This window comes from Gasterosteus aculeatus, unplaced genomic scaffold (assembly GCF_964276395.1).
Source record: "Gasterosteus aculeatus unplaced genomic scaffold, fGasAcu3.hap1.1 HAP1_SCAFFOLD_24, whole genome shotgun sequence".
NCBI classification, from domain to species: domain Eukaryota; kingdom Metazoa; phylum Chordata; class Actinopteri; order Perciformes; family Gasterosteidae; genus Gasterosteus; species Gasterosteus aculeatus.
In genome coordinates, this window is record NW_027554883.1 from 327,550 (window position 1) to 350,889 (window position 23,340).

The following is a 23,340-nucleotide window of genomic DNA, read 5'->3' on the forward strand; positions in this document are numbered from 1 at the left end:
GTTCAAAAGTAGGTTTTCTCACCATCGTGCACCTTCATATGACTAAGGATAAAATTTAATGACTTTTTGCAAAATATTTGGGGATTCTTTTCAGACTTGGAAGTTTAAAAAAAGTTTTTTCCATTACTTTTACAAGTAACGAGTGAACCCCATGCAGGCTTAGCCTACACCACCTAACACAGTGGCGCGCCACTGGGTGGAGTTGAACCCGAGGCATCTGTCTGGGAGGCGAGAGTGCTAACCACTACACCACTGTACCGTGTCAATGGCTGCCGTTAGAAGGTCTTATGACTCAGATTTAGAAAAAATTCGGATTTTTGTTCAAAAGTAGGTTTTCTCACCATCGTGCACCTTCATATGACTAAGGATAGAATTTCATGACATTTTGCCAAATATTTTGGCATTCTTTTCAGACGTAGAAGTTTAAAAAAAAAAATTTCCATTACTTTTATAAGTAACGAGTGAACCGCATGCAGGCTTGGCCTACACCACCTAACACAGTGGCGCCACTGGGTGGAGTTGAACCCGATGCATCTGTCTGGGAGGCGAGAGTGCTAATCACTAAACCACTGTACCGTGTCAACTGCTGCCATTAGAATGTCTTATGACTCCAATTTAGAAAAAATTCGGATTTTTGTTCAAAAGTACGTTTTCTCACCGTCATCCCCCTTCAAATGACTAAGGATAGAATTTCATGACATTTCGCCAAAAATTTTGGCATTCTTTTCAGACTTGTAAAAGTAATGTAAAAAACTTTTTTTAAACTTCCAAGTAACGAGTGAACCGCATGCAGGCTTGGCCTACACCACCTAACACAATGGCGCCACTGGGTGGAGTTGAACCCGAGGCATCTGTCTGGGAGGCGAGAGTGCTAACCACTACACCAGTGTAACGTGTCAACAGCTGCCGTTACAATTTCTTATGACTCCAATTTAGAAAAAATTCGGATTTTTGTTCAAAAGTAGGTTTTCTCACCATCGTGCACCTTCATATGACTAAGGATAAAATTTAATGACTTTTTGCAAAATATTTGGGGATTCTTTTCAGACTTGGAAGTTTAAAAAAAGTTTTTTCCATTACTTTTACAAGTAACGAGTGAACCCCATGCAGGCTTAGCCTACACCACCTAACACAGTGGCGCGCCACTGGGTGGAGTTGAACCCGAGGCATCTGTCTGGGAGGCGAGAGTGCTAACCACTACACCACTGTACCGTGTCAATGGCTGCCGTTAGAAGGTCTTATGACTCAGATTTAGAAAAAATTCGGATTTTTGTTCAAAAGTAGGTTTTCTCACCATCGTGCACCTTCATATGACTAAGGATAGAATTTCATGACATTTTGCCAAATATTTTGGCATTCTTTTCAGACGTAGAAGTTTAAAAAAAAAAATTTCCATTACTTTTACAAGTATGGAGTGAACCCCATGCAGGCTTAGCCTACACCACCTAACACAGTGGCGCCACTGGGTGGAGTTGAACCCGAGGCATCTGTCTGGGAGGCGAGAGTGCTAACCACTACACCACTGTACCGTGTCAACTGCTGCCATTAGAATGTCTTATGACTCCGATTTAGAAAAAATTCAGATTTTTATTCAAAAGTACGTTTTCTCACCGTCGTCCCCCTTCAGATGACTAAAGAAAGATTTTCATGACATTTTGCCAAATATTTGGGCATTCTTTTCAGACTTGGAAGTTTAAAAAAAGTTTTTTCCATTACTTTTACAAGTATGGAGTGAACCCCATGCAGGCTTAGCCTACACCACCTAACACAGTGGCGCCACTGGGTGGAGTTGAACCCGAGGCTTCTGTCTGGGAGGCGAGAGTGCTAACCACTAGACCACTGTACCGTGTCAACTGCTGCCATTAGAATGTCTTATGACTCAGATTTAGAAAAAATTCAGATTTTTATTCAAAAGTACGTTTTCTCACCGTCGTCCCCCTTCAGATGACTAAAGACAGATTTTCATGACATTTTGCCAAATATTTTGGAATTCTTTTCAGACTTGTAAAAGTAATGGAAAAAACTTTTTTTACACTTCCAAGTAACGAGTGAACCCCATGCAGGCTTGGCCTACACCACCTAACACAATGGCGCCACTGGGTGGAGTTGAACCCGAGGCATCTGTCTGGGAGGCGAGAGTGCTAACCACTACACCACTGTACCGTGTCAACTGCTGCCATTAGAATGTCTTATGACTCCGATTTAGAAAAAATTCAGATTTTTATTCAAAAGTACGTTTTCTCACCGTCATCCCCCTTCAAATGACTAAGGATAGAATTTCATGACATTTCGCCAAAAATTTTGGCATTCTTTTCAGACTTGTAAAAGTAATGTAAAAAACTTTTTTTAAACTTCCAAGTAACGAGTGAACCGCATGCAGGCTTGGCCTACACCACCTAACACAATGGCGCCACTGGGTGGAGTTGAACCCGAGGCATCTGTCTGGGAGGCGAGAGTGCTAACCACTACACCAGTGTAACGTGTCAACAGCTGCCGTTACAATTTCTTATGACTCCAATTTAGAAAAAATTCGGATTTTTGTTCAAAAGTAGGTTTTCTCACCATCGTGCACCTTCATATGACTAAGGATAAAATTTAATGACTTTTTGCAAAATATTTGGGGATTCTTTTCAGACTTGGAAGTTTAAAAAAAGTTTTTTCCATTACTTTTACAAGTAACGAGTGAACCCCATGCAGGCTTAGCCTACACCACCTAACACAGTGGCGCGCCACTGGGTGGAGTTGAACCCGAGGCATCTGTCTGGGAGGCGAGAGTGCTAACCACTACACCACTGTACCGTGTCAATGGCTGCCGTTAGAAGGTCTTATGACTCAGATTTAGAAAAAATTCGGATTTTTGTTCAAAAGTAGGTTTTCTCACCATCGTGCACCTTCATATGACTAAGGATAGAATTTCATGACATTTTGCCAAATATTTTGGCATTCTTTTCAGACGTAGAAGTTTAAAAAAAAAAATTTCCATTACTTTTACAAGTATGGAGTGAACCCCATGCAGGCTTAGCCTACACCACCTAACACAGTGGCGCCACTGGGTGGAGTTGAACCCGAGGCATCTGTCTGGGAGGCGAGAGTGCTAACCACTACACCACTGTACCGTGTCAACTGCTGCCATTAGAATGTCTTATGACTCCGATTTAGAAAAAATTCAGATTTTTATTCAAAAGTACGTTTTCTCACCGTCGTCCCCCTTCAGATGACTAAAGAAAGATTTTCATGACATTTTGCCAAATATTTGGGCATTCTTTTCAGACTTGGAAGTTTAAAAAAAGTTTTTTCCATTACTTTTACAAGTATGGAGTGAACCCCATGCAGGCTTAGCCTACACCACCTAACACAGTGGCGCCACTGGGTGGAGTTGAACCCGAGGCTTCTGTCTGGGAGGCGAGAGTGCTAACCACTAGACCACTGTACCGTGTCAACTGCTGCCATTAGAATGTCTTATGACTCAGATTTAGAAAAAATTCAGATTTTTATTCAAAAGTACGTTTTCTCACCGTCGTCCCCCTTCAGATGACTAAAGACAGATTTTCATGACATTTTGCCAAATATTTTGGAATTCTTTTCAGACTTGTAAAAGTAATGGAAAAAACTTTTTTTACACTTCCAAGTAACGAGTGAACCCCATGCAGGCTTGGCCTACACCACCTAACACAATGGCGCCACTGGGTGGAGTTGAACCCGAGGCATCTGTCTGGGAGGCGAGAGTGCTAACCACTACACCACTGTACCGTGTCAACTGCTGCCATTAGAATGTCTTATGACTCCGATTTAGAAAAAATTCAGATTTTTATTCAAAAGTACGTTTTCTCACCGTCATCCCCCTTCAAATGACTAAGGATAGAATTTCATGACATTTTGCCAAATATTTTGGCATTCTTTTCTGACTTGGAAGTTTAAAAAAAGGTTTTCCATTACTTTTATAAGTAACGAGTGAACCGCATGCAGGCTTGGCCTACACCACCTACCACAGTGGCGCCACTGGGTGGAGTTGAACCCGATGCATCTGTCTGGGAGGCGAGAGTGCTAATCACTACACCACTGTACCGTGTCAACTGCTGCCATTAGAATGTCTTATGACTCCAATTTAGAAAAAATTCGGATTTTTGTTCAAAAGTACGTTTTCTCACCGTCATCCCCCTTCAAATGACTAAGGATAGAATTTCATGACATTTCGCCAAAAATTTTGGCATTCTTTTCAGACTTGTAAAAGTAATGTAAAAAACTTTTTTTAAACTTCCAAGTAACGAGTGAACCCCATGAAGGCTTGGCCTACATCACCTAACACAGTGGCGCCACTGGGTGGAGTTGAACCCGAGGCATCTGTCTGGGAGGCGAGAGTGTTAACCACTACACCACTGTACCATGTCAACTGCTGCCATTAGAATGTCTTGTGACTCCAATTTAGAAAAAATTCAGATTTTTATTCAAAAGTACGTTTTCTTACCGTGGTCCCCCTTCAGATGACTAAAGATAGATCTTCATGATATTTTGCCAAATATTTTGGCATTCTTTTCAGACTTGGAAGTTTTAAAAAAAAGTTCTTTCCATTACTTTTACAAGTAACGAGTGAACCCCATGCAGGCTTGGCCTACACCACCTAACACAGTGGCGCCACTGGGTGGAGTTGAACCCGAGGCATTTGTCTGGGAGGCGAGAGTGCTAACCACTACACCACTGTACCGTGTCAACTGCAGCCATTAGAATGTCTTATGACTCCGATTTAGAAAAAATTCAGATTTTTATTCAAAAGTAGGTTTTCTCACCGTCGTCCCCCTTCAGATGACTAAAGATAGATTTTCATGACATTTTGCCAAATATTCTGGCATTCTTTTCAGACTTGGAAGTTTAAAAAAAAAATTCCATTATTTTTACAAGTATGGAGTGAACCCCATGCAGGCTTGGCCTACACCACCTAACACAGTGGCGCCACTGGGTGGAGTTGAACCCGAGGCATCTGTCTGGGAGGCGAGAGTGCTAACCACTACACCACTGTACCGTGTCAACTGCTGCCATTAGAATGTCTTATGACTCCGATTTAGAAAAAATTCAGATTTTTATTCAAAAGTAGGTTTTCTCACCGTCGTCCCCCTTCAGATGACTAAAGATAGAATTTCATGACATTTTGCCAAATATTTTGGCATTCTTTTCAGACTTGTAAAAGTAATGGAAAAAACTTTTTTTAAACTTCCAAGTAACGAGTGAACCGCATGCAGGCTTGGCCTACACCACCTAACACAATGGCGCCACTGGGTGGAGTTGAACCCGAGGCATCTGTCTGGGAGGCGAGAGTGCTAACCACTACACCAGTGTAACGTGTCAACAGCTGCCGTTACAATTTCTTATGACTCCAATTTAGAAAAAATTCGGATTTTTGTTCAAAAGTAGGTTTTCTCACCATCGTGCACCTTCATATGACTAAGGATAAAATTTAATGACTTTTTGCAAAATATTTGGGGATTCTTTTCAGACTTGGAAGTTTAAAAAAAGTTTTTTCCATTACTTTTACAAGTAACGAGTGAACCCCATGCAGGCTTAGCCTACACCACCTAACACAGTGGCGCGCCACTGGGTGGAGTTGAACCCGAGGCATCTGTCTGGGAGGCGAGAGTGCTAACCACTACACCACTGTACCGTGTCAATGGCTGCCGTTAGAAGGTCTTATGACTCAGATTTAGAAAAAATTCGGATTTTTGTTCAAAAGTAGGTTTTCTCACCATCGTGCACCTTCATATGACTAAGGATAGAATTTCATGACATTTTGCCAAATATTTTGGCATTCTTTTCAGACGTAGAAGTTTAAAAAAAAAAATTTCCATTACTTTTACAAGTATGGAGTGAACCCCATGCAGGCTTAGCCTACACCACCTAACACAGTGGCGCCACTGGGTGGAGTTGAACCCGAGGCATCTGTCTGGGAGGCGAGAGTGCTAACCACTACACCACTGTACCGTGTCAACTGCTGCCATTAGAATGTCTTATGACTCCGATTTAGAAAAAATTCAGATTTTTATTCAAAAGTACGTTTTCTCACCGTCGTCCCCCTTCAGATGACTAAAGAAAGATTTCCATGACATTTTGCCAAATATTTGGGCATTCTTTTCAGACTTGGAAGTTTAAAAAAAGTTTTTTCCATTACTTTTACAAGTATGGAGTGAACCCCATGCAGGCTTTGCCTACACCACCTAACACAGTGGCGCCACTGGGTGGAGTTGAACCCGAGGCTTCTGTCTGGGAGGCGAGAGTGCTAACCACTAGACCACTGTACCGTGTCAACTGCTGCCATTAGAATGTCTTATGACTCAGATTTAGAAAAAATTCAGATTTTTATTCAAAAGTACGTTTTCTCACCGTCGTCCCCCTTCAGATGACTAAAGACAGATTTTCATGACATTTTGCCAAATATTTTGGCATTCTTTTCAGACTTGTAAAAGTAATGGAAAAAACTTTTTTTACACTTCCAAGTAACGAGTGAACCCCATGCAGGCTTGGCCTACACCACCTAACACAGTGGCGCCACTGGGTGGAGTTGAACCCGATGCATCTGTCTGGGAGGCGAGAGTGCTAATCACTACACTACTGTACCGTGTCAACTGCTGCCATTAGAATGTCTTATGACTCCAATTTAGAAAAAATTCGGATTTTTGTTCAAAAGTACGTTTTCTCACCGTCATCCCCCTTCAAATGACTAAGGATAGAATTTCATGACATTTCGCCAAAAATTTTGGCATTCTTTTCAGACTTGTAAAAGTAATGTAAAAAACTTTTTTTAAACTTCCAAGTAACGAGTGAACCCCATGAAGGCTTGGCCTCCACCACCTAACACAGTGGCGCCACTGGGTGGAGTTGAACCCGAGGCATCTGTCTGGGAGGCGAGAGTGTTAACCACTACACCACTGTACCATGTCAACTGCTGCCATTAGAATGTCTTGTGACTCCAATTTAGAAAAAATTCAGATTTTTATTCAAAAGTACGTTTTCTTACCGTGGTCCCCCTTCAGATGACTAAAGATAGATCTTCATGATATTTTGCCAAATATTTTGGCATTCTTTTCAGACTTGGAAGTTTTAAAAAAAAGTTCTTTCCATTACTTTTACAAGTAACGAGTGAACCCCATGCAGGCTTGGCCTACACCACCTCACACAGTGGCGCCACTGGGTGGAGTTGAACCCGAGGCATTTGTCTGGGAGGCGAGAGTGCTAACCACTACACCACTGTACCGTGTCAACTGCAGCCATTAGAATGTCTTATGACTCCGATTTAGAAAAAATTCAGATTTTTATTCAAAAGTAGGTTTTCTCACCGTCGTCCCCCTTCAGATGACTAAAGATAGATTTTCATGACATTTTGCCAAATATTCTGGCATTCTTTTCAGACTTGGAAGTTTAAAAAAAAGTTCTTTCCATTACTTTTACAAGTAACGAGTGAACCCCATGCAGGCTTGGCCTACACCACCTAACACAATGGCGCCACTGGGTGGAGTTGAACCCGAGGCATCTGTCTGGGAGGCGAGAGTGCTAACCACTACACCACTGTACCGTGTCAACAGCTGCCGTTAAAATGTCTTATGACTACAATTTAGAAAAAATTCAGATTTTTGTTCAAAAGTAGGCCTTCTCACCATCGTGCACCGTGCGAGGCATCTGTCTGGGAGGCGAGAGTGCTAACCACTACACTACTGTACCGTGTCAACTGCTGCAGTTAGAATGTCTTATGACTCCAATTTAGAAAAAATTCGGATTTTTATTCAAAAGTACGTTTTCTCACCGTCTTCCCCCTTCAGATGACTAAAGATAGATTTTCATGACATTTTGCCAAATATTTTGGCATTCTTTTCAGACTTGGAAGTTTAAAAAAAAAATTTCCATTACTTTTACAAGTATGGAGTGAACCCCATGCAGGCTTAGCCTACACCACCTAACACAGTGGCGCCACTGGGTGGAGTTGAACCCGAGGCATCTGTCTGGGAGGCGAGAGTGCTAACCACTACACCACTGTACCGTGTCAACTGCTGCCATTAGAATGTCTTATGACTCCGATTTAGAAAAAATTCAGATTTTTATTCAAAAGTACGTTTTCTCACCGTCGTCCCCCTTCAGATGACTAAAGAAAGATTTCCATGACATTTTGCCAAATATTTGGGCATTCTTTTCAGACTTGTAAAAGTAATGGAAAAAACTTTTTTTACACTTCCAAGTAACGAGTGAACCCCATGCAGGCTTGGCCTACACCACCTAACACAATGGCGCCACTGGGTGGAGTTGAACCCGAGGCATCTGTCTGGGAGGCGAGAGTGCTAACCACTACACCACTGTACCGTGTCAACTGCTGCCATTAGAATGTCTTATGACTCCGATTTAGAAAAAATTCAGATTTTTATTCAAAAGTACGTTTTCTCACCGTCATCCCCCTTCAAATGACTAAGGATAGAATTTCATGACATTTTGCCAAATATTTTGGCATTCTTTTCTGACTTGGAAGTTTAAAAAAAGGTTTTCCATTACTTTTATAAGTAACGAGTGAACCGCATGCAGGCTTGGCCTACACCACCTAACACAGTGGCGCCACTGGATGGAGTTGAACCCGATGCATCTGTCTGGGAGGCGAGAGTGCTAATCACTACACCACTGTACCGTGTCAACTGCTGCCATTAGAATGTCTTATGACTCCAATTTAGAAAAAATTCGGATTTTTGTTCAAAAGTACGTTTTCTCACCGTCATCCCCCTTCAAATGACTAAGGATAGAATTTCATGACATTTCGCCAAAAATTTTGGCATTCTTTTCAGACTTGTAAAAGTAATGTAAAAAACTTTTTTTAAACTTCCAAGTAACGAGTGAACCCCATGAAGGCTTGGCCTCCACCACCTAACACAGTGGCGCCACTGGGTGGAGTTGAACCCGAGGCATCTGTCTGGGAGGCGAGAGTGTTAACCACTACACCACTGTACCATGTCAACTGCTGCCATTAGAATGTCTTGTGACTCCAATTTAGAAAAAATTCAGATTTTTATTCAAAAGTACGTTTTCTTACCGTGGTCCCCCTTCAGATGACTAAAGATAGATCTTCATGATATTTTGCCAAATATTTTGGCATTCTTTTCAGACTTGGAAGTTTTAAAAAAAAGTTCTTTCCATTACTTTTACAAGTAACGAGTGAACCCCATGCAGGCTTGGCCTACACCACCTAACACAGTGGCGCCACTGGGTGGAGTTGAACCCGAGGCATTTGTCTGGGAGGCGAGAGTGCTAACCACTACACCACTGTACCGTGTCAACTGCAGCCATTAGAATGTCTTATGACTCCGATTTAGAAAAAATTCAGATTTTTATTCAAAAGTAGGTTTTCTCACCGTCGTCCCCCTTCAGATGACTAAAGATAGATTTTCATGACATTTTGCCAAATATTCTGGCATTCTTTTCAGACTTGGAAGTTTAAAAAAAAGTTCTTTCCATTACTTTTACAAGTAACGAGTGAACCCCATGCAGGCTTGGCCTACACCACCTAACACAATGGCGCCACTGGGTGGAGTTGAACCCGAGGCATCTGTCTGGGAGGCGAGAGTGCTAACCACTACACCACTGTACCGTGTCAACAGCTGCCGTTAAAATGTGTTATGACTACAATTTAGAAAAAATTCAAATTTTTGTTCAAAAGTAGGCCTTCTCACCATCGTGCACCGTGCGAGGCATCTGTCTGGGAGGCGAGAGTGCTAACCACTACACTACTGTACCGTGTCAACTGCTGCAGTTAGAATGTCTTATGACTCCAATTTAGAAAAAATTCGGATTTTTATTCAAAAGTACGTTTTCTCACCGTCTTCCCCCTTCAGATGACTAAAGATAGATTTTCATGACATTTTGCCAAATATTTTGGCATTCTTTTCAGACTTGGAAGTTTAAAAAAAAAATTTCCATTACTTTTACAAGTATGGAGTGAACCCCATGCAGGCTTAGCCTACACCACCTAACACAGTGGCGCCACTGGGTGGAGTTGAACCCGAGGCATCTGTCTGGGAGGCGAGAGTGCTAACCACTACACCACTGTACCGTGTCAACTGCTGCCATTAGAATGTCTTATGACTCCGATTTAGAAAAAATTCAGATTTTTATTCAAAAGTACGTTTTCTCACCGTCGTCCCCCTTCATATGACTAAAGATAGAATTTCATGACATTTTGCCAAATATTTTGGCATTCTTTTCAGACTTGTAAAAGTAATGGAAAAAACTTTTTTTAAACTTCCAAGTAACGAGTGAACCGCATGCAGGCTTGGCCTACACCACCTAACACAATGGCGCCACTGGGTGGAGTTGAACCCGAGGCATTTGTCTGGGAGGCGAGAGTGCTAACCACTACACCACTGTACCGTGTCAACTGCAGCCATTAGAATGTCTTATGACTCCGATTTAGAAAAAATTCAGATTTTTATTCAAAAGTACGTTTTCTCACCGTCGTCCCCCTTCATATGACTAAAGATAGAATTTCATGACATTTTGCCAAATATTTTGGCATTCTTTTCAGACTTGGAAGTTTAAAAAAAAGAATTTCCATTACTTTTACAAGTATGGAGTGAACCCCATGCAGGCTTAGCCTACACCACCTAACACAGTGGCGCCACTGGGTGGAGTTGAACCCGAGGCATCTGTCTGGGAGGCGAGAGTGCTAACCACTAACGCACTGTACCGTGTCAATAGCTGCCGTTAGAAGGTCTTATGACTCCAATTTAGAAAAAATTCTGATTTTTGTTCAAAAGTAGGTTTTCTCACCATCGTGCACCTTCATATGACTAAGGATAGAATTTCATGACATTTTGCCAAATATTTTGGCATTCTTTTCAGACTTGGAAGTTTAAAAAAAAAAAATTCCATTACTTTTACAAGTAACGAGTGTGGTGGAAGATTTTGCACAGACAATCGTTAAGTAAGAATCAAAGGCTCTGAGTCAAGTATGTCTTTTCTCCGTTTATTTCCTTGCAAGGGAAAAAGGGTCACAACAGCTACGTGGTCAGTAGACTGTCAAGAACCTTCTTTTCTTCCCAACACATCGAGGCAGTTCTTATACCTAAACTTAGATATCGGTGGCGTCAACAGAAACCGTTAACCATCTTGTTGAGTATCTACAGCCAGGGTACTGGGAACATCTTATCCATGTAAGACACGTCAGTTCTTTGACCGTATCCTTGCTCTCCCAACATGCTAAAACAAAGGTGGTCATAGACATAACAAACACTTTGTTCAATCTCTACAGCTATGACGCTGGAAACATCTAATCCAAGTGGGAGACATCAGTTCTTATGTCAGGGCCTTTGTGATCTAAGCACTTGCAACTAATAAACTGGTTATACGAATGAAGCATTTAAAAGGGTCACATATCATTTTCCCATTACATTCCACTCTTTTGATTACATAATAATCACAAACTATGCAATCAATTTAGAATGACTACTCTAAAAATTTACTATCTGATATCTACCACATCAAATATCACAAAACATGAACATCTGGACATCGCTCACAAAACATTTCCTGCCACAGAACAAAAACTCCCTAAAAAAAACCTCCGAAATGGGAAAATAGGAAGAAATCTGTTAGGAGAAGATAAAGACTGGAAACCTTCTCACAGGATTTGAGCGTTACACCCCAGATGTCATGTGTACAGTATTGAAAATAAAAAAGAAATGAGAACATGTTTAAATCACAATACCAGAACTTGATCCCCTTTCACACAATATCCACCGCCTCAGATATAGAATATTGTGGAAAGGTCATTATATCAATCATATTTACGTTACATACTAATAAATGCAAGGATAAAAGCTGTTTTTGTGAGAATGTTATTTCTCATTGTTTTAGCAAGCTACTGTGAAACCAAAAACATTTAGAACACCAGGAATGCACACAGACAGTGTGTCACTATGTCACTATGCGTATGTGTCGAGGTCGTAAGTGTTCAGCTCGTCAAGGGAGTCCGAGTCACTGTTGGGGTTATTTTCAGAGTCGCGTCTAGGGAACAAGTTTGGTGGTGAGTCATCAGGTGACCCCAGGCTGTACATAGCCATTTGTTTCGCCAGGAGTTGGGCAATCGTATGACGGATCAATGGGATACCGCAAATTACGACTGCGAAGAGAACACAGAGGATAGTAGCTGCTTGTATTAGTGTTCCTTTCCATGAATACCACATCCGTGTGAGCCAATCTGGGGAGGGAGATTTGTCTCTTGTCATAGATTCCTGAAGTTTTGTCATGTTTTGTATCGCCTGATGGATTATGCCTTCGTCTTTGTCATTCTCAGGGATAAACGTACAGCAATATTCTCCTACGATAGCACAAACACCTCCTTGGGCAGCGGTCAATTGGTCTAGTACCATGCGGTTCTGCATGATCATTAAACGCATGGCGGTCATTTCCTCGCGAATACCCTTAAGGCCAGCTAGAGTCATGTTTACAAAGCTTTTGAAACGGTAATCAACGGTTTCAAGTCGTAGCGTGTTTTTTCCCACTCCTGTCCATGGAAACAGTCCCCACAAAACTTTAACTGACGTACTGGCGTGTTTGAACTCGTCAGGCACATCGCTGCCCCAGATTGAGTCGTGTGGCGCAAAATTGACTTCCGGGTTAAGGCCAGTGTCCAATGCGGCCATTCGTTTTGTTCGTTTGCTTGTCCCTGTTGTAGCTGTGAGAATAAAAGTATGATCAGTAACGCGAACAGGAGTACATATTCCGCTCCACTGAGGGGGGAGAGACACGCGGAGGGTGGTGCCACACAGCCACCATCCCTCGGTCACTGGATAAGTACCGTTCTTCCCAGGGAGGAAAGTGAAATGGAAAACCGAACAATTAACATTGGGCGGGCAATCTCGTGGATTTACTGGAGTGAAAGTCCAGCCAGAACACGACCATTTTTGGAGATGAATGGGCACTTTTGCGGCCCTTTCTGCAGTGCCCTTAGCTTGGCAAAAGCTCCTGTTGTGGTTTTTGGCGCAGTCGTTTCGGAAAGTTGGGAAATGGTCTTTATTGCAATTTAAATCATTAAACGCATGGTTTCCTGCAATGAGGATCGTGTCACACCTTGCAGGGTCTGTTTTCCCCACTGGATGTGTCCCATCACGAGCATAGCAGAGAGGAAACCGTGTTCGGCTTTCCTGAGCCTGGAGTGCGAATGTAGACGTTTGGCTAGCCGTGTATCGTTTGATATCGTGAGATTGTGCACAGTCCAAATCATCTATTGTTTCCCATGGGGATAACTCATAAATAAACAAAGAATCTTTGTCGCTATCGTTGGATATATACAGGACTATGGGGGGCACATACCACCCACTAACCGAGAGCCCGCAGAAACATCCTTCAGACTTCCCCAGGGGGGCTACGGCTAGCCGTGGTTGATTAGTGCTGATGGGTAGCGGAGAACATACGTAACAGTCGGAAGCACTTTCTTTTGTCGCTACGTGTTGAGCATAGCGCCACCACATATTTGCAGAATATTTGTTCAATGGGTTCATCCCATTTTCGAACCGGTTGTCTAGGCGGGTCAGTGCTCGCTTGGTGCGGTTGCGAATGGTCGAGTTAGAGTGAGTTGAGTTGTTGCGTCGGTCAAGTAAGTCGTCTAAATGTTTCTGGTGGAGGACAAAATATGGAATCAACACAAATAAAGTGACACCTGCAAATAAACACATGGTTACACGAGTCCCCCCCAGTCGTCTGAGGGGGTTCCATGAACGCTGTCGTTCCATGATAAGAGAGACCCACTCTTTAGATAGCTGACTACGGAATCACAAAAAGATGCTGAGATATAATGAAACTGAAGCAAGCAATAATATGAATAAAACTGTCGTGGCAAAAACGACTACTGTGTCTATGTGGAGGGGTCCTGGCCGTGTTCTTCTTCTTGTGTTGGTCCGCAGGTACACGTTGGGATGTGGAGTCTGCCAACCTTCTTTCTTGTGAGGCACCCGCGTTGTAGACAGTCAACACAGATCACAATGCACTGTGTGTCTGTCGGTCAACTGCCCGTCCGTGGTCACTGGATCGGTGGTGTCGGTTGATTGACACTTGTTGTGGAGGTAGGGTCGCCTGAGCCCACTGCTGGTACTGGATCTGGAACCTTCTTGCAATGGGATGCGTGGACCCAAGTTGCTCTTTCAGCTACCTTGACCGCTGTTTGGGTGACCAGGAGAATCTGGAATGGACCCTGCCACCGTTTAGCTTTCCAACTTTTCCTCCTGAAGTCCTTCACCACCACGAAGTCACCTGGTTGCAGTCGGTGTAGTGGACCCGTTGCTTCTCTTGGAAGTGCAGCTACAACCTGTTTTCTTACATCAGACAAAGTGGAAGACAGTCGAATGCAATAGGTTAACATGTCATTCTCGCACATTGTGGTGGAAGGGAGTGGTGTTCCTGGAGCTTCCACACCTATATGGGGAGGAACTGCGAAAAGGATTTCAAATGGGCTTAGGTTGCTGCGTGTTCGTTTCCTCATCCGCATGTACATCAGAACCAAGGGCAGTGCTTTTGTCCACGGTAGGCCTGTGTCTGTGCAACATTTGGCCAGTTTTGTTTTCAATGTTCCATTTTCTCTCTCTACCGCTCCTCCACTAGCTGGATGGTATGCGCAGTGTGTTTTTAAGTCAATACCCAGGTATGCACTTAATTCTGTGATTGCTTGGTTGACAAAATGTGAACCATTGTCGCTAGAAATTTTGCTTGGGATTCCCCAGCGGGGAATGATCTCTGAAATCAAGGCTTTAGCCACTGTGGAGGCTGTCTGCTTACTGGAGGGAAACACCTCAACCCATTTCGACCACATGTCTACCATTACAAGACAGTGTTTCTTACCTTCCGATGGGGAGAGTTCCACAAAATCCATCATTACATGTTCAAATGGTCTTGCAGGCGGTGGATGTGCTGCATGATGTGACACCTGTACTGAACGACCTACATTGTGAGTAGCACATGTTATGCATGCTTGGCAGAACCTTTGTGCGTAAGCTGCAAAACCTTTTGTGAACCATGTTGCATCAATGATACTTAACATTCCCCCTTTTGACACATGGTCTAACCCATGAGTCAATTTCGCATAGTGAGGGAAGAAATGTTTAGGTAAGCATGGATTACCATTCGGACCATACCAGATGCCGTCTATGAATTTGGAGCCTGAGGAGGACCAAAAACGTCTCTCATCTGAAGTAGAGAGGGACTGCACGGCTGCAAGAGAGGAGGGAAGAGAACACATGGCAGGAACTGGGCGTGATGGTTTGGGAAGAGGACGTCTAGCAGCCGCTTTTGCAGCTAAGTCTGCTCGCTCATTCCCCTTTGCGATGTCGCCTGTGCCGGATGTGTGCGCTGCACATTTACAAACGGCAATAGCTGTGGGCAACAAAATGGCATCCAATAGTTCTGCTATCAGAGTGTGGTGTAACACTGGTTTGCCATCCGATTTGAGAAAATTTCTGTGTCTCCACAGCGCGCCGAAATCATGAACCACGCCAAAAGCGTATCTGGAATCAGTGTGAATGGTTGCCGTTTTATCCTTAGCTAGTTTACAAGCTTCTGTTAGTGCGATTAATTCTGCTGCTTGGGCTGAGAGGTGACATGGAAGAGGGCCGGAACACAGAACAGCTGAGTCTGAAACAACAGAGAAACCCACAAGATTAGAACCAGTCAGGGGATCCCGTGTAGCAGATCCGTCAACATACATTACCATGTCACTGTTGAGCAGAGGTGTATCTGCGAGGTCTGGTCGAGGTGTGCACTGAGCTTCCAGCTCAGCCAAACAATTATGCTCCTCTCCATCCTCCGGAGTGGGGAGAAGAGATGCAGGATTGAGGACATTGCAGCGTTTTACTGTAACATTCGGCATGTCTAGGAGACATGTGTGATATCGAAGGTAACGCGCTGCAGATAAATGAGACGACTTCTGTTCGAGAAGAATCAGTGAAACCGAATGTGGAACCAATAATGTTAGCGTAGCATAGCCTACAATGTCACGAGAGGCTGTAAGAGCCTTTTCAGCAACTGCCACAGCTCGAAGGCACTGTGGTAAGCCTGCTGCTACCGGATCGAGTTTCGCGGAGAAATAAGCTACTGGTCGTAGTTTATCGCCATGGGATTGTAGGAGCACTGATGTCATACATCCAGAACGTTCGTCAACGGTTTGTGTGAACGGTTTGTGAGGATCAGGAAGACCCAAAGTCGGAGGAACTTGTAACGCGCATTTCATGTCCGTGAAAGCTTGAGAGGCTGCAGGGAGCCACTGAATTTTATCATGCGCGCTGAGATTTTTTCCATGTATCAATGAGGACAGAGGTTGCTCGAGTTGGGAGTAATTTGGAATAAATGACCTACAGTAGGAACACATTCCCAAAAATGACATCATCTGTTTCTTGGTTTGTGGTTTTGGAAGTGTTACAATTGAGGCGATGCGTTTTGGTGATAGTGTCTTCCCTTCACCGGAAATGTTATGGCCTAGGAAATGAACGTTCTGTGAAACAAACTGTAGTTTGGATAGGCTGGCCTTGTGTCCTTCCGCTGCTAAATGTTGAAGCAATTTGAGTGTGTCCTGTTCACACTGCTTTTGTGTTGGAGCTGCAATTAAACAGTCATCAACATACTGCAAAAGAGCTGTTCCTGGAGACAAAGTGAGGCTCTCCAAACTTTCCCTGAGTGCCTCGTTGTAGATCGTAGGTGATTCTGTGTAGCCCTGACACAAGCGTGTGAAAGTGTAAGGCTTGCCATTGAAATTAAACGCAAACCAAAACTGACTGTCAATGTCCACAGGGACACTGAAAAAAGCATTTGAGAGGTCAACCACGGAAAACCATCGAGCATCAGGTGGAACCTGTGCCATAATGGTGTAAGGGTTGGGAACATTTGGGGCTCGTGCGTGGACGGCTGCATTAACTGCTTTTAGGTCCTGCACGAAGCGCCACTCAGTTGGTTTGCCTGCATCTCTGATCTTTTTAACTGGAAAAATAGGTGTTCTTACCGGCGAGTCAGGACATGAAACAATGACTCCGGCCTTTAAGAGGGAGTTGAACACCGGTGTTATACCGTCAATGGCCTCTTGGCGCAGTGGGTATTGATGTTTGTGGGGACGGAAGTCTGATCGAGGAGTGATGACCACAGGTTGACATTTTTTGATGAGTCCCACGTCATATTAGAGGAGACATTAGTCAAAAATGTATCAGTGTGTGTGTCAGAAAATATGTTATTTTCATCCATGACATAAACAGATCTGAGAGCAGGTGTGCAAAATGCGAATGGCTGTTTAAAGAAGCCTGTCGACGGAGAGCGCATCACAAGTGGATCTGGTGTAGCCTCCCAATCTGTCAATGCCTCGCACGCTGCGACAAAAGGTCCCAAATCTCTCCATTGATCTGTTGCTGCTTTAGACAAGGAGATGTGTGGGAAAGAAGAGTCCACATTAAAGAGGTGCTGCTGAGAGGGGGTGAGAGAAACGGAAACAGCACATTTAAGTGTGGACCAAAACAATGTCATACATGCAATTTGATCATTCAGATCCTGTAGAAATAATGCATCATATTGCTTATCTGGCCCATGTGACACATGAGCTGTGCAGTGGAGATATGAAGCATCCATGCACTCTGCCTCAGGCTGGACGCGTGATGCTGCCAGGTGGAACAGTTCTGATTGTGAGTCAACCGGAAGCCACCACTGGTACACAAACATTGGATCACTTATAACTGTATTTGCCATCTGGTCAATGGCTCTGCATCTCACCACTTGCAACCCTGTAGGAATGGAGATGAGGCTAATGCCGAAAGAACACATGAGGTCTCTGCCCATTAGATTAATGGGACAGCAAGAGGACAGCAAAAAGGAATGTTTTTTGAACCCCATGCAGGCTTAGTCTACACCACCTAACACAGTGGCGCCACTGGGTGGAGTTGAACCCGAGGCATCTGTCTGGGAGGCGAGAGTGCTAACCACTACACCACTGTACCGTGTCAACTGCTGCCATTAGAATGTCTTATGACTCCAATTTAGAAAAAATTCGGATTTTTGTTCAAAAGTAGGTTTTCTCACCGTCGTCCCCCTTCAGATGACTAAAGATAGATTTTCATGACATTTCGCCAAATATTTTGGCATTCTTTTCAGACTTGGAAGTTTAAAAAAAAAATAGAGAGTGCTAACCACTACACCACTGTACCGTGTCAACTGCTGCCATTAGAATGTCTTATGACTCCGATTTAGAAAAAATTCATGTTTTTATTCAAAAGTATGTTTTCTCACCGTCGTCCCCCTTCAGATGACTAAAGATAGATTTTCATGTTATTTTGCCAAATATTTTGGCATTCTTTTCAGACTTGTAAAAGTAATGGAAAAAACTGTTTTTAAACTTCCAAGTATGGAGTGAACCCCATGCAGGCTTAGCCTACACCACCTAACACATTGGCGCCACTGGGTGGAGTTGAACCCGAGGCATCTGTCTGGGAGGCGAGAGTGCTAACCACTACACCACTGTACCGTGTCAACTGCTGCCGTTAGAATGTCTTATGACTCCAATTTAGAAAAAATTCGGATTTTTATTCAAAAGTACGTTTTCTCACCGTCCTCCCCCTTCAGATGACTAAAGATAGATTTTCATGACATTTTGCCAAATATTTTGGCATTCTTTTCAAACTTGGAAGTTTAAAAAAAGTTTTTTCCATTACTTTTACAAGTATGGAGTGAACCCCATGCAGGCTTAGCCTACACCACCTAACACAGTGGCGCCACTAGGTGGAGTTGAACCCGAGGCATCTGTCTGGGAGGCGAGAGTGCTAACCACTACACCTCTGTACCGTGTCAACTGCTGCCATTAGAATGTCTTATTACTCAGATTTAGAAAAAATTCAGATTTTTATTCAAAAGTACGTTTTCTCACCGTCATCCCCCTTCAAATGACTAAGGATAGAATTTCATGACATTTCGCCAAATATTTTGGCATTCTTTTCAGACTTGGAAGTTTAAAAAAAAAAATTCCATTACTTTTACAAGTATCGAGTGAACCCCATGCAGGCTTAGCCTACACCACCTAACACATTGGCGCCACTGGGTGGAGTTGAACCCGAGGCATCTGTCTGGGAGGCGAGAGTGCTAACCACTACACCACTGTACCGTGTCAACTGCTGCCATTAAAATGTCTTATGACTCCGATTTAGAAAAAATTCAGATTTTTATTCAAAAGTATGTTTTCTCACCATCGTGCACCTTCATATGACTAAGGATAGAATTTAATGACTTTTTGCAAAATATTTTGGCATTCTTTTCTGACTTGGAAGTTTAAAAAAAGTTTTTTCCATTACTTTTACAAGTAACTAGTGAACCCCATGCAGGCTTAGCCTACACCACCTAACACAGTGGCGCCACTGGGTGGAGTTGAACCCGACGCATCTGTCTGGGAGGCGAGAGTGCTAACAACTACACCACTGTACCGTGTCAAGTGCTGCCATTAGAATGTCTTATGACTCCGATTTAGAAAATATTCAGATTTTTATTCAAAAGTACGTTTCCTCACCGTCGTCGCCCTTCATATGACTAAGGATAGAATTTCATGACATTTTGCCAAATATTTTGGCATTCTTTTCAGACTTGTAAAAGTAATGGAAAAAACTTTTTTTAAACTTCCAAGTAACGAGTAAACCCCATGCAGGCTTGGCCTACACCACCTAAAACAATGGCGCCACTGGGTGGAGTTGAACCCGAGGCATCTGTCTGGGAGGCGAGAGTGCTAACCACTACACCACTGTACCGTGTCAACAGCTGCCGTTAGAATGTCTTATGACTCCAATTTAGAAAAAATTCGGATTTTTGTTCAAAAGTAGGCCTTCTCACCATCGTGCACCTTCATATGACTAAAGATAGATTTTCATGACATTTTGCCAAATATTTTGGCATTCTTTTCAGACTTAGAAGTTTAAAAAAAGTTTTTTCCATTACTTTTACAAGTAACGAGTGAACCCCATGCAGGCGTAGCCTACACCACCTAACACAGTGGCGCCACTGGGTGGAGTTGAACACGAGGCATCTGTCTGGGAGGCGAGAGTGCTAACCACTACACCACTGTACCGTGTCAACTGCTTCCATTAGAATGTCTTATGACTCCGATTTAGAAAAAATTCAGATTTTTATTTAAAAGTACGTTTTCTCACCGTCGTCCCCCTTCATATGACTAAAGATAGAATTTCATAACATTTTGCAAAATATTTTGGCATTCTTTTCAGACTTGGAAGTTTAAAAAAAAAATTCCATTACTTTTACAAGTATGGAGTGAACCCCATGCAGGCTTAGCCTACACCACCTAACACAGTGGCGCCACTGGGTGGAGTTGAAACCGAGGCATCTGTCTGGGAGGTGAGAGTGCTAACCACTACACCACTGTAACGTGTCAACTGCTGCCGTTAGAATGTCTTATGACTCCAATTTAGAAAAAATTCGGATTTTTATTCAAAAGTACGTTTTCTCACCGTCCTCCCCCTTCAGATGACTAAGGATAGAATTTAATGACTTTTTGCAAAATATTTTGGCATTCTTTTCAGACTTGGAAGTTTAAAAAAAGTTTTTTCCATTACTTTTACAAATAACTAGTGAACCCCATGCAGGCTTAGCCTACACCACCGAACACAGTGGCGCCACTGGGTGGAGTTGAACCCGACGCATCTGTCTGGGAGGCGAGAGTGCTAACAACTACACCACTGTACCGTGTCAACTGCTGCCATTAGAATGTCTTATGACTCCGATTTAGAAAAAAATCAGATTTTTATTCAAAAGTACGTTTTCTCACCGTCGTCCCCCTTCATATGACTAAAGATAGAATTTCATGACATTTTGCCAAATATTTTGGCATTCTTTTCAGACTTGTAAAAGTAATGGAAAAAACTTTTTTTAAACTTCCAAGTAACGAGTGAACCCCATGCAGGCTTGGCCTACACCACCTAACACAATGGCGCCACTGGGTGGAGTTGAACCCGAGGCATCTGTCTGGGAGGCGAGAGTGCTAACCACTACACCACTGTACCGTGTCAACAGCTGCCGTTAGAATGTCTTATGACTCCAATTTAGAAAAAAATCGGATTTTTGTTCAAAAGTAGGCCTTCTCACCATCGTGCACCTTCATATGACTAAAGATAGATTTTCATAACATTTTGCAAAATATTTTGGCATTCTTTTCAGACTTGGAAGTTTAAAAAAAAAAATTCCATTACTTTTACAAGTATGGAGTGAACCCCATGCAGGCTTAGCCTACACCACCTAACACAGTGGCGCCACTGGGTGGAGTTGAACCCGAGGCATCTGTCTGGGAGGCGAGAGTGCTAACCACTACACCACTGTACCGTGTCAACTGCTGCCATTAAAATGTCTTATGACTCCGATTTAGAAAAAATTCAGATTTTTATTCAAAAGTATGTTTTCTCACCATCGTGCACCTTCATATGACTAAGGATAGAATTTAATGACTTTTTGCAAAATATTTTGGCATTCTTTTCTGACTTGGAAGTTTAAAAAAAGTTTTTTCCATTACTTTTACAAGTAACTAGTGAACCCCATGCAGGCTTAGCCTACACCACCTAACACAGTGGCGCCACTGGGTGGAGTTGAACCCGACGCATCTGTCTGGGAGGCGAGAGTGCTAACAACTACACCACTGTACCGTGTCAAGTGCTGCCATTAGAATGTCTTATGACTCCGATTTAGAAAATATTCAGATTTTTATTCAAAAGTACGTTTCCTCACCGTCGTCGCCCTTCATATGACTAAGGATAGAATTTCATGACATTTTGCCAAATATTTTGGCATTCTTTTCAGACTTGTAAAAGTAATGGAAAAAACTTTTTTTAAACTTCCAAGTAACGAGTAAACCCCATGCAGGCTTGGCCTACACCACCTAAAACAATGGCGCCACTGGGTGGAGTTGAACCCGAGGCATCTGTCTGGGAGGCGAGAGTGCTAACCACTACACCACTGTACCGTGTCAACAGCTGCCGTTAGAATGTCTTATGACTCCAATTTAGAAAAAATTCGGATTTTTGTTCAAAAGTAGGCCTTCTCACCATCGTGCACCTTCATATGACTAAAGATAGATTTTCATGACATTTTGCCAAATATTTTGGCATTCTTTTCAGACTTAGAAGTTTAAAAAAAGTTTTTTCCATTACTTTTACAAGTAACGAGTGAACCCCATGCAGGCGTAGCCTACACCACCTAACACAGTGGCGCCACTGGGTGGAGTTGAACACGAGGCATCTGTCTGGGAGGCGAGAGTGCTAACCACTACACCACTGTACCGTGTCAACTGCTTCCATTAGAATGTCTTATGACTCCGATTTAGAAAAAATTCAGATTTTTATTTAAAAGTACGTTTTCTCACCGTCGTCCCCCTTCATATGACTAAAGATAGAATTTCATAACATTTTGCAAAATATTTTGGCATTCTTTTCAGACTTGGAAGTTTAAAAAAAAAATTCCATTACTTTTACAAGTATGGAGTGAACCCCATGCAGGCTTAGCCTACACCACCTAACACAGTGGCGCCACTGGGTGGAGTTGAAACCGAGGCATCTGTCTGGGAGGTGAGAGTGCTAACCACTACACCACTGTAACGTGTCAACTGCTGCCGTTAGAATGTCTTATGACTCCAATTTAGAAAAAATTCGGATTTTTATTCAAAAGTACGTTTTCTCACCGTCCTCCCCCTTCAGATGACTAAGGATAGAATTTAATGACTTTTTGCAAAATATTTTGGCATTCTTTTCAGACTTGGAAGTTTAAAAAAAGTTTTTTCCATTACTTTTACAAATAACTAGTGAACCCCATGCAGGCTTAGCCTACACCACCGAACACAGTGGCGCCACTGGGTGGAGTTGAACCCGACGCATCTGTCTGGGAGGCGAGAGTGCTAACAACTACACCACTGTACCGTGTCAACTGCTGCCATTAGAATGTCTTATGACTCCGATTTAGAAAAAAATCAGATTTTTATTCAAAAGTACGTTTTCTCACCGTCGTCCCCCTTCATATGACTAAAGATAGAATTTCATGACATTTTGCCAAATATTTTGGCATTCTTTTCAGACTTGTAAAAGTAATGGAAAAAACTTTTTTTAAACTTCCAAGTAACGAGTGAACCCCATGCAGGCTTGGCCTACACCACCTAACACAATGGCGCCACTGGGTGGAGTTGAACCCGAGGCATCTGTCTGGGAGGCGAGAGTGCTAACCACTACACCACTGTACCGTGTCAACAGCTGCCGTTAGAATGTCTTATGACTCCAATTTAGAAAAAAATCGGATTTTTGTTCAAAAGTAGGCCTTCTCACCATCGTG